Consider the following 9,136-nt stretch of genomic DNA (forward strand, 5'->3'; position numbering starts at 1 on the left):
GTCTATGTACTGTAACATACATGCGTGCTTTATAACAGAAGTGAGAGTTTGCGCCCCCTTCCCCCAAGAGCCAGTTTGGCCCCCTTGAGGGCATTTCTGCACCCCTTGGGAACGTGGGTGTGGAGGCGATGACAGAAACAGCGACAGCAGCACGGTGTGAGGTAGGGCTTGGTTGGTGCCTGCTACTGTTGTAAGAGCTCTTGACGCGGCAGGTCTCCCCTTGCAGGCTGGTCTCGGTTTACCCACAATCAGGGAAGTTGCATAGCTCCACTGACTCCTTCTTGAAAATGGAACACGTTTGCCCTTCTATTTGGCTCTTCCTCAATCTCTTTCCATCTTTGTCCACTTAAAGCCTAGATGCAGAAGTGATTCTAGGAAAGCAAAAACCACAGGAGGGTGTTGGCTTCTCTTCCAGGTGGCAAGATTACTCTTGATCACCCAAATTTCCCCTTTTCCCAGCTTTTTAAACTTGTCCTGAATTGTCTCTTTAATTTCAACACAGTCTTTCTTAGTCACTGTGTCCAAAGAAACATTTGGGCTTTGAAAACGTACTAAACCAGCTCTTTTCTAGAAATTATGACAGCTAAACTTTGCTCAGGTGCCGAGCTTGAGTCTTTTCGGGGATTATCAATATCCCATTTCCGCAACACCTGCCATTTTACTGGTGAGATGATGGAAGCTCAAGGATGTCCTTTAATTCACCCCAGGTCACACGGGGATAAGGGTTGGCCAGCCCAGACTGCACATCCAGGGCAGACCAGCTCCAAGTGCATGTTGCTAACCACGAGGAGAAGCCATGGCTTAATTTTAGCGTATCACTTCCTTCAAAGTGGGGAGGAAACAGAAGATGGAAATTTTCAAAGGGGGAGGGGCACCTTCGTGTTTTATATAAGGTTATTCTCCCAGCCACCAAAGGATGGTGCTGAACAAACAGCACATAAGTCTTGTTTAGTGGTGCGTCTGACAACTGACTAAGATTTGCTACCCCCCAAAAAAGAGGGGGTGCCTGGCTGGGTCAGTCAGTAAAGCATGTGACTCTGGATCTCAGGGTTGTGAATTAAAGCCCCATGTTGGACAAAGAGCTTACTTAAAAAAAAAAAAAAAAAAAAAAGGTTTGCTCCTCAGCCATTTACTGCTTTTAGTAAGATGTTTCTCTCTTACCGCTCAATTACTATATTATAAAATGATTCTCTCAAGGGAGAAAGCTCCCAGTGAAAACAAGTCTCGAAGAAGAGCTCACCCTCTTACACTTTGCCAGAGGGGTCCAGAATTTTGGACAGATTTGAATCCTGAATTATGTTTTCTATGTTGTCCCAGTGCACTTTCCACGTAACGTTCCTCAGCCCGGTTTACATTGTGTTAACCTTGAATAGCTTCCTGTGTTCTTCTAGAATTCAGTAAACATTCTTTCAGTTTCTCTTCATAGTTGAGGAAGGAAAAAAGGTTCCTTCTGTAATGATGTCTAATGTTGCTTCTCTATTATGTTTTCTGCTACACACTTGACACAAATGACCGCTATCTCCCACCACAGCTTCTGGTAAGTGCCCCAGACCCAGTTTCTGGGTAAGAAAGGGAGTGTTGTGAAGCGACAGGTCTGGACACACAACCGGGGTATTGTGAAAGCAGAGTTCAGTTCGCCTTTTGCTGGCCCACGGGCTTTTCAGTAACACCATTTTCCCACATGTGGCCAGTACACCAGTCAAAACTTTCTCTTTCAGGCACCTTTGAAACTTCCAGAAGAAGACCAAAATTTCCATTTCTAACCCAACAAATGCCCCCCCCCCAAATTCTTTTTCTCCTTGACATTTTCAGTCAATCAGTTTTTGGGTTCTTCAAGCTGACAGGCAGACTTCCAGTTTCAGGGGGCACACCTAAGAGGCTCAGAAGTCGCTCCTCAGTCCTCCTAACAGGTGAAAGGTTGAACAAGTTGAGAAGTTAACAGCCTCTCTTAGAGCTGCAAGAGTATTGAGGCCACTATAAACCACTGCCTCCAAACTGGAGGGGCAGAAGAAACTAGAGAAAATCACCGCCTGCTAGAGCCTCACCCTTGTGGGGAAACAGTGCCCTGGGGTGGGGAAGCCTCGGCTGGAACTGGTGAGCCGCTGGAGGCGGGGTGTGGACAGATCAGAGCATCAAAACCTCCAGGGGTTCCAGTCAGAAGGCACACTTGTGTAAGTTTGACCTCCAAGAGCTTGCCTAGGTTCTCCCAGGGAATATCAGAGAGAAATCCCCCTTGTGCTTCCAGCAGGGGAAGGGAAAATGAACCGGTCTGAAATACCCCAGAGCTATTGTATTCTTCTGCAGGAGGCCTGCCCTCAGGGGAAGCTAGTTAACCAGGGCCTAACCTGCTGGAGCTTTATCAGAGCTGTGGTGGGGGAGGATGACACCCAACCCCAACCCCTCTAGCTGTCCTGTCCCAACTACCGAGAGGGGGCATTTCTGAAGGTCACAGTGAGAAACAGGCTCACGACCAGGCTGAGACCTGATCCCAGGAGTAGAGGACACTTCCCCTCCCCTCCCTCCATGTCACTAAAGGCCTAATTACAGCAGTTCCTTCTACTTGTCACATTATGTCAGGCTATCTGTAAAAAAAATAGTAAGTGAAATAAAAGTACAAGGCATACAAAAAAGCAAAAAAAACCCCAAAAAACAGTTTAAAGAAACAGATTGAGCATCAGAACCGCACTCAGACATGGCAGGGTTGTTGGGATTATCAGAGCAGGGATTTATAACAACTGTAATTAAGATGCTAAGAGCTTTAATGAATAAAGTAGACGGCGTGTAAGAACAGATGGGCAATGTGAGCAGAGAGATGGGAATTCTAAAAAACCAAAAAGAAATGCTAGAGATAAAACACTGTCACAGAAAGAAGGATGCCTTTGATGGGCTGGCTTACTAGTCGACTGGATACAGCTGAGGACAGAATCTCTGAGCTTGATGGTATTTCCACAGAAACCATGAAAACTGAAAAGCAAAGAGAACAAAGACTGGGGGAAAAAGAAAGCAGAACAGAATATCCAAGGACTGTGGGACATTTACAAAAGATGCAACACACACAGGGTGGGAATATCAAAGGAGAAGAAAGAAAGGCACGGAGGGGATGTTGGAAACAATAATGACTCTGAATTCCCCCCCCCAGCTGATGCCAGACACCAAACCACAGATCCAGGAAGCTCAGGCAGATGAAGCAGAAATAATCCCCCACCCTTCAAAACTACCTCTAGGCCTATCCTATTTAAATTGCAGAAAATCAAATATGAAGAGAAAATGCTGAAAGAAGTCAGAGGGAAAAACCCCTTCCCTATAGGGGAAGGAAGATGGTAATGACATCCAACTCCAGAAGCCAAGCGAGCACAGACAGTGGAGTGAAATAAATTTCCTTCCAAAGGGAAGGAGAAATAAAGACTTTCTCAGGCAAACAAAAATTGAAAGGATTTGTTGCCAGTAGATCTGCCTTGCAAGAAATATTAGAAGACGGCACCCAGTGGCTCAGTCAGTTGAGCATCTGCCTTTGGCTCAGGTCATGATCCCAAGGTCCTGGGATCGAGTCCTGTGTTGGGCTCCCTGCTCAGCGGGGAGCCTGCTTCTCCCTCTCCCTCTGCTGCTCCCCCTGCTCGTGTGTGCTCTCTCTCTCCCTTGTTCTCTCACAAATAAATACACAAAATCTTTAAAAAAAGGAAATATTAAAAAATATTCTTCAGCTTTGGATGAAGGTGGGCAAAAAGCACAAACTTGTGATTATACGATAAGTAAGTACGAGGGATGTACAGTACAGCATGTCTGTACTTAGCAGCCTTACGGTGTATTTGAACATTGTCAAGAGAGTAGATAAAAAGAGTTCTCATCAGAAGAAAAAAAATCTTTCTTCTTCCCTTTTTTGTGTGTTATATGAAAGGATGGAGGCTAACAAAACTCATTGTAATCATTTCATAATATATGAAAGTCAAATCATTATTCTGTACTCCTCAATAAAACTGGAAAAAAGTTCTTTAGAGAGAAGGAAAATAATATAGGTGAGAAGCTTGGATCTGTATAAAGAAAAGCAGAGCATCAGAGGAGGAAAAGTGAAGGTAAAATAAAAATTTACACATTTTTTATTCTTAAGTGATCTCACAGATAATAGTATATTCAAAATAATAACCGCAAGAATGCATTCAATTATGTATTCTTGTGTGTATATATGTGTACGCTTATGCATAAGGGAAAAGGCAGCAATGATACAAGGAATGAGGGTTTTGTTAGCACAGTTGACCCTTGAACAACACAAGGGTCAGGACTGCTGACAGCCCATGTGGCGAGACACCCACATATAACTTCTGATTCCCCCCAAAACTTAACCACTAATAGCCCACTGTTAACCACAGGCCTTGCCAATAACATGCAGTCAATTAACACATATTTCGTATCTTCTGTGCGTTATTGCTCTCTTACAATAAAGTACGCTAGAAAAAAGCAACGTTATTAAGAAAATCATCAGGAAAATACATTTACAGTACTCTACTATATTGATCAAAAAAACCAAAATAAAAAGCATATAGTGGACCCACGCGGTTCAAACCTGTGTTGTTCAAAGTCAACTGTCACTATCTGTGACAAGGCATAGTGTCATTTGAAAGCAAACTTGTATCCGCTGTAAAGGGGTATGTGTATGTATGGAAATGTGTATTGCAAATTCTCGGCCAGTCGCTAAAGAAAGTACCACAGCCACACAGCCAAGGGGGTGAACAGCCTGGGAAAGTGCTAGCCCCCACAGGATGAGAAAAAAACCGGGGGCTCCAGACACAGGCTGGACGTGTAGGGCTGGGAGCGGCTGCGCTCGCTCAGGCCTCTCAGCCGGAAAGAAATGAGACTTTTACTTCCTCAAGCGGCTGCACCTGGCGCCCAGGGCCTTCCCTTCAGCTGCAGAGCGGGGCCGTCCAGCAAGGCATCACCGTGGCCACTTTCTCACCTCTGGGGCCTTTTGCAGAATGATTGTGGCTTGCTGTTTACTTACCTGTTGACTCCTATGCCTGCAGCTTCTTCAAGCTGGATGTCGAAGATGAAGACCGCAGGTGTGTGTCTTTTCACACCTGTGTCCTCACGCCTGACACCGTGCCTGGCTCAGTTTCGCAAGAGTGAAAACCAGGTACGTGAAAGATGAGAGGAAGGAAGGAAGGGAGGAAGGGAGGAAGGGAGGGAGGGAGGGAGGAAGGAAGGGTATAAGATAAAGGATCAGAGTATAAGATAGAGTAAGGATCAAAGTTCTGCCTCTAAACTGCTTCAGGGCTAATAAAATGGGGTTGGGGAGCCAGTAGCGGAGCCTCTTAAGTCAAACAGACCTCAATTCCAATCTCAGATCCCCCACTTACTAACTCTATGTTCTAGGCAATTTCCTTTGGCAAACCTCACTTTTCCCATCCATAAAAGGGGGGTAATAATAGCATCCATGTTATAAAAACTTCATGAGATCGCACATGAAAACCTCTTACTGTCAATCTCTCCCACATAGTAAGCTCTCAGGTAATGTTGCTATTATATCCTGGTTACTTAATTATGATTATCCGTTGATGTAAGTTTCCAAATTTGGTGACGCAGCAGGAGGAGGCCAGAGAATAGTTGAGGGGTGGGTTTGAGGGATAAGACTTCTAAAAAAGAAAAAAACATTTCTTGCTCCTGTTGCCTCGCTGGTTATTTTGTTGAGAAAAAGGCAAGCATTATGCTGCTCTCAGCCAAAGCCCAGAGTGGTGTGTACCTGGAATGTTCTCTCCAGTCACCACGCCCATCATGGAGCTGGGGAACAGGCAGAAGGAGAGCACCATGGATCAGAGGAACAAGAGGACAGAGAGGCTGAAGGGCAGTGGGTGGGCGGCCTCTGCTAAGAAAAAAACTGGAAACACTTCTGTCTGCAGAGATGAAGTCTGGCCAGGAAGGGAATAAAACCGAATGTTGCTCACTCATGAAAGCTGCCTCTGAACGGGGCACCCATTTGGCCAAAACGCTGAACTCTGTTACCTGCCGGCCAAAGTGGAAAGCCTGGAGGATGCGGAGGAAGGGGACCCTCGTGCATTGTTGGTGGGAATGCAAACTGGGGCAGCTGCTCTGGAAAGCAGTGTGGAGGTTCCTCAAAGAGTGAAAAATAGAACTAGCCTACAACCCAGCAATTGCACTACTAGGTATTTACCCAAATAATACAAAAACGCTAATGCAAAGGGAGACATGCACCCCAATGTTTATAGTAGCATTATCAACAATAGCCAAACTATGGAGAGAGCCCAAATGTCTATCAACTGATGAATGTCCATCAACTGATGAATGTCCATCAATTATATATATATATAAATCGATTATATATATAAATAATTTATATGTATTGTTTGTATATATAAATTTATATACATATATATAAAATCGCATCTTCTTTATCCACATATATAGATAGTGGAATATTACTCAGCCATCAAAAAGAATGAAATCTTGCCATTTGCAATGACGTGGATGGAGCTAGTAAGTCAAAGAAGTCAGTCAGAAAAAGACAAACACCCTATGATTTCATTCGTACATGGAACTTGAGAAACAAAACAGATGAACATAGGGGAAGGGTGAAGAAAAGGGGGGAAAAAAAGAAAGAGAGAGAAACAAACCATAAGAGACTCTTCACGATAGCGGATTGATGGAGGGAGGTGGCTGAGGGATGGGCTAGATGGATGGTGGGCATTAAGGAGGGCACTCGTTGCGATGAGCCCTGGGTGTTGAATGTAAATGACGAATCACTGAATTCTACTCCTGAAACCAAGATTGCACTTATGTTAACTAAAATTTAAATAAAAATGTTTTTAAAAAGGGAAAAGCCTGAAAAAAGAACCTGTAGGACAAATAGGACCGGGGAGTGCCCTTCGTCAATGGGACAGGTAAAATCATTCATTCACTCAATAAATGTTTGCTGATGGCCTGATTAAGCCACTGCTGTGGATGCTGGGGTTCAAGCAGTACATACGCACGGTTTCCTCTTAAGAAATACGCACCCCGGTGCACTTGCCATGATGAGCGCTGGGGGATGTATGTAAGTGTTGTGTCTCTATATTGTACACCTGAAACTAATAGAACGCTGTATGTTAACTCCACTGGAACAACGATAAAATAAAATAGGAAGTTCACATCTTTACATGGGAGACAGTCCACAAGTAAACAAAGAAATAAATGGGAAACTGTTGGGTCATAATAAGGACCAAGGGAAAAATGAAGCTGGATACTAAATCAGGGAGTGACAGAGGGGAGAGTAACTTGGGACGGTGTGCATGGGGAAGACCTCTAAGCAGAAAACCAATTAACGAGGCAGCCCCAAGTCCTCTATCCTCAGGAACGCCTGTGTGTACATGGGCCCCTGGACATCGGGTCCCTAATGAGCTTGCTTGGTAGATGACACCTCCCATGTGTTGTCACAACTTGCTGTGAGCAGAATTAAGCAAGGTCTGTTTAGCTCCACTGGGAGAAGACGATGGAAAGCTTGTGCCAGCTCTCCCCGAGACAGGAGCCCTGCAGCTTTTCCCTTTGCTGACTGGTCCTGTTTCCTTTCCCTGTAATAAATCACAGCCATGAGCACACTAGATGCCGAGCCCGGGGAGTCCTCACAAGTCCCCAGATCAGGGGGTGGTTCTGGGGACCTGCAACACAGCGCCTCTGAGATGATATTTGAGCTGAGACCTGAATGAAGAGCCAGCCTTGGGATGAACTTAGAGACAAGTATTTCAAGCAGGCTGAATAGCTAGTGCAAAGGCCCTGAGGCAGAGAGAAGCTTAGTGGTAGGGCGCCTGGCTGGCTCAGTCAGTAGAGCATGTGACTCTTAATCTCAGGGATGTGAGTTTGAGCGTGGGCCCACCTTGGGTGTAGAGATCACTGAAAATAAATGAATAAATAAATGAATAAATAAATAACTAGGTTGGAGGGTTTACGTGTAGTTGCAGTGGGAGAGGAGCAGAGTGGGGGAGGTAGGGTGGTGCCCAGGCCAGATCAGGTGCAATCTTATTAACTGCCATGATGAGTCTGAATGTGATTGGAGGGCTTTAGAAAGGAGCAACTTTGTTTTGGGGGGTTTTTTCAAAGATTTTATTTTTAAGTAATCTCTACACCCAATGTGGGGCTCGAACTCACCACTGGGAGATCAAGAACCACATTCTCTACAGATGGAGCCAGCCAGACGCCCTGAGAAGGGAGCAACTTTGAATGATGGTGGCAGCAGGTGGCCTAAGAGGAAGTGAGAAAAACATTCAATAAGGAACTCCTGAGAAAAAAAATTCTTGGACTCCGAAGTCCAGCGTCATTCCCGCCCACCCTGGTGTATAAACCCCAGGATGAGGATGAGCAGCTCATAGCGAAGGAGCCCCATTCAGGCAAGCGTTGCTGTGCTCCTTACTATACCTCCCTCCTCCAAAATGGAGCTAATTTTAAAATCAAAAGACAACCTGTAGGGGCGCCTGGGTGGTGCAGTCGTTAAGCGTCTGCCTTCGGCTCAGGGTGTGATCCTGGCATTGTGGGATCGAGCCCCACATCAGGCTCCTCCACTGGGAGCCTGCTTCTTCCTCTCCCACTCCCCCTGCTTGTGTTCCCTCTCTCGATGGCTGTCTCTCTGTCAAATAAATAAATAAAATCTTAAAAAAAAAAAAAAAAAGACAACCTGTAAAATTTCATTTTTTGGACTTTTCTATTAAAGAGTCATCACTGAGAGGCACCTGGGTGGCTCAATTGGTTAAGCGTCTGCCTTCAGCTCAGATCATGATCCCGGGGTCCTGGGATGGAGCCCTGCGTTGGGCTCTGCACTCCGCGGGGCAACTGCTTTTCTCCCTCCCTCTCTCTCTCTCTAATAAATAAATAAATCTTTAAAAAAAAGAAAAAGACATCACTGAATGTGTGGAGCCCAGAGGGGGGCACCTGCAGCCAGCGGCATCGAGGCCACCCCTCTGGCTGGGTGCTCGCCCCTCCGCAAGCGCCCCCGGCCCAGTGGCAGCAGGGGTCCCGGTGGGGGCCAGTCTGCAGCCAGGCCATCGATTAAGGAGCTTGCTGTTGTTTTGGTTTGTGTTTTTGTTTTTACACACAGCACACATTAGCCATAATATTACGCTAACCCATGGACGGTTGCCATGCTTATAGTTTGAAAATAGTT

The 9,136-nt window shown here is 45.5% G+C and overlaps 1 long non-coding RNA gene across 2 annotated transcripts; it reads left to right on the top strand.

Annotated features, from left to right (window-relative positions):
* The first annotated feature begins 1,295 nt into the window (after positions 1-1,295).
* On the top strand, positions 1,296-8,490 carry LOC117795794. 2 transcript variants are annotated; one of them, XR_004619941.1, is made up of 4 exons: positions 1,296-1,537; positions 5,016-5,125; positions 6,821-6,887; positions 8,160-8,490. It is a non-coding gene; the product is annotated as an uncharacterized LOC117795794 (long non-coding RNA). The 2 variants fall into 2 exon arrangements; XR_004619940.1 differs by lacking the exon at positions 1,296-1,537 and having other exon boundaries at positions 4,894-5,125.
* Positions 8,491-9,136: the final 646 nt, after the last annotated feature.

This window comes from Ailuropoda melanoleuca, chromosome 13, assembly GCF_002007445.2.
Source record: "Ailuropoda melanoleuca isolate Jingjing chromosome 13, ASM200744v2, whole genome shotgun sequence".
Lineage (NCBI taxonomy): Eukaryota > Metazoa > Chordata > Mammalia > Carnivora > Ursidae > Ailuropoda > Ailuropoda melanoleuca.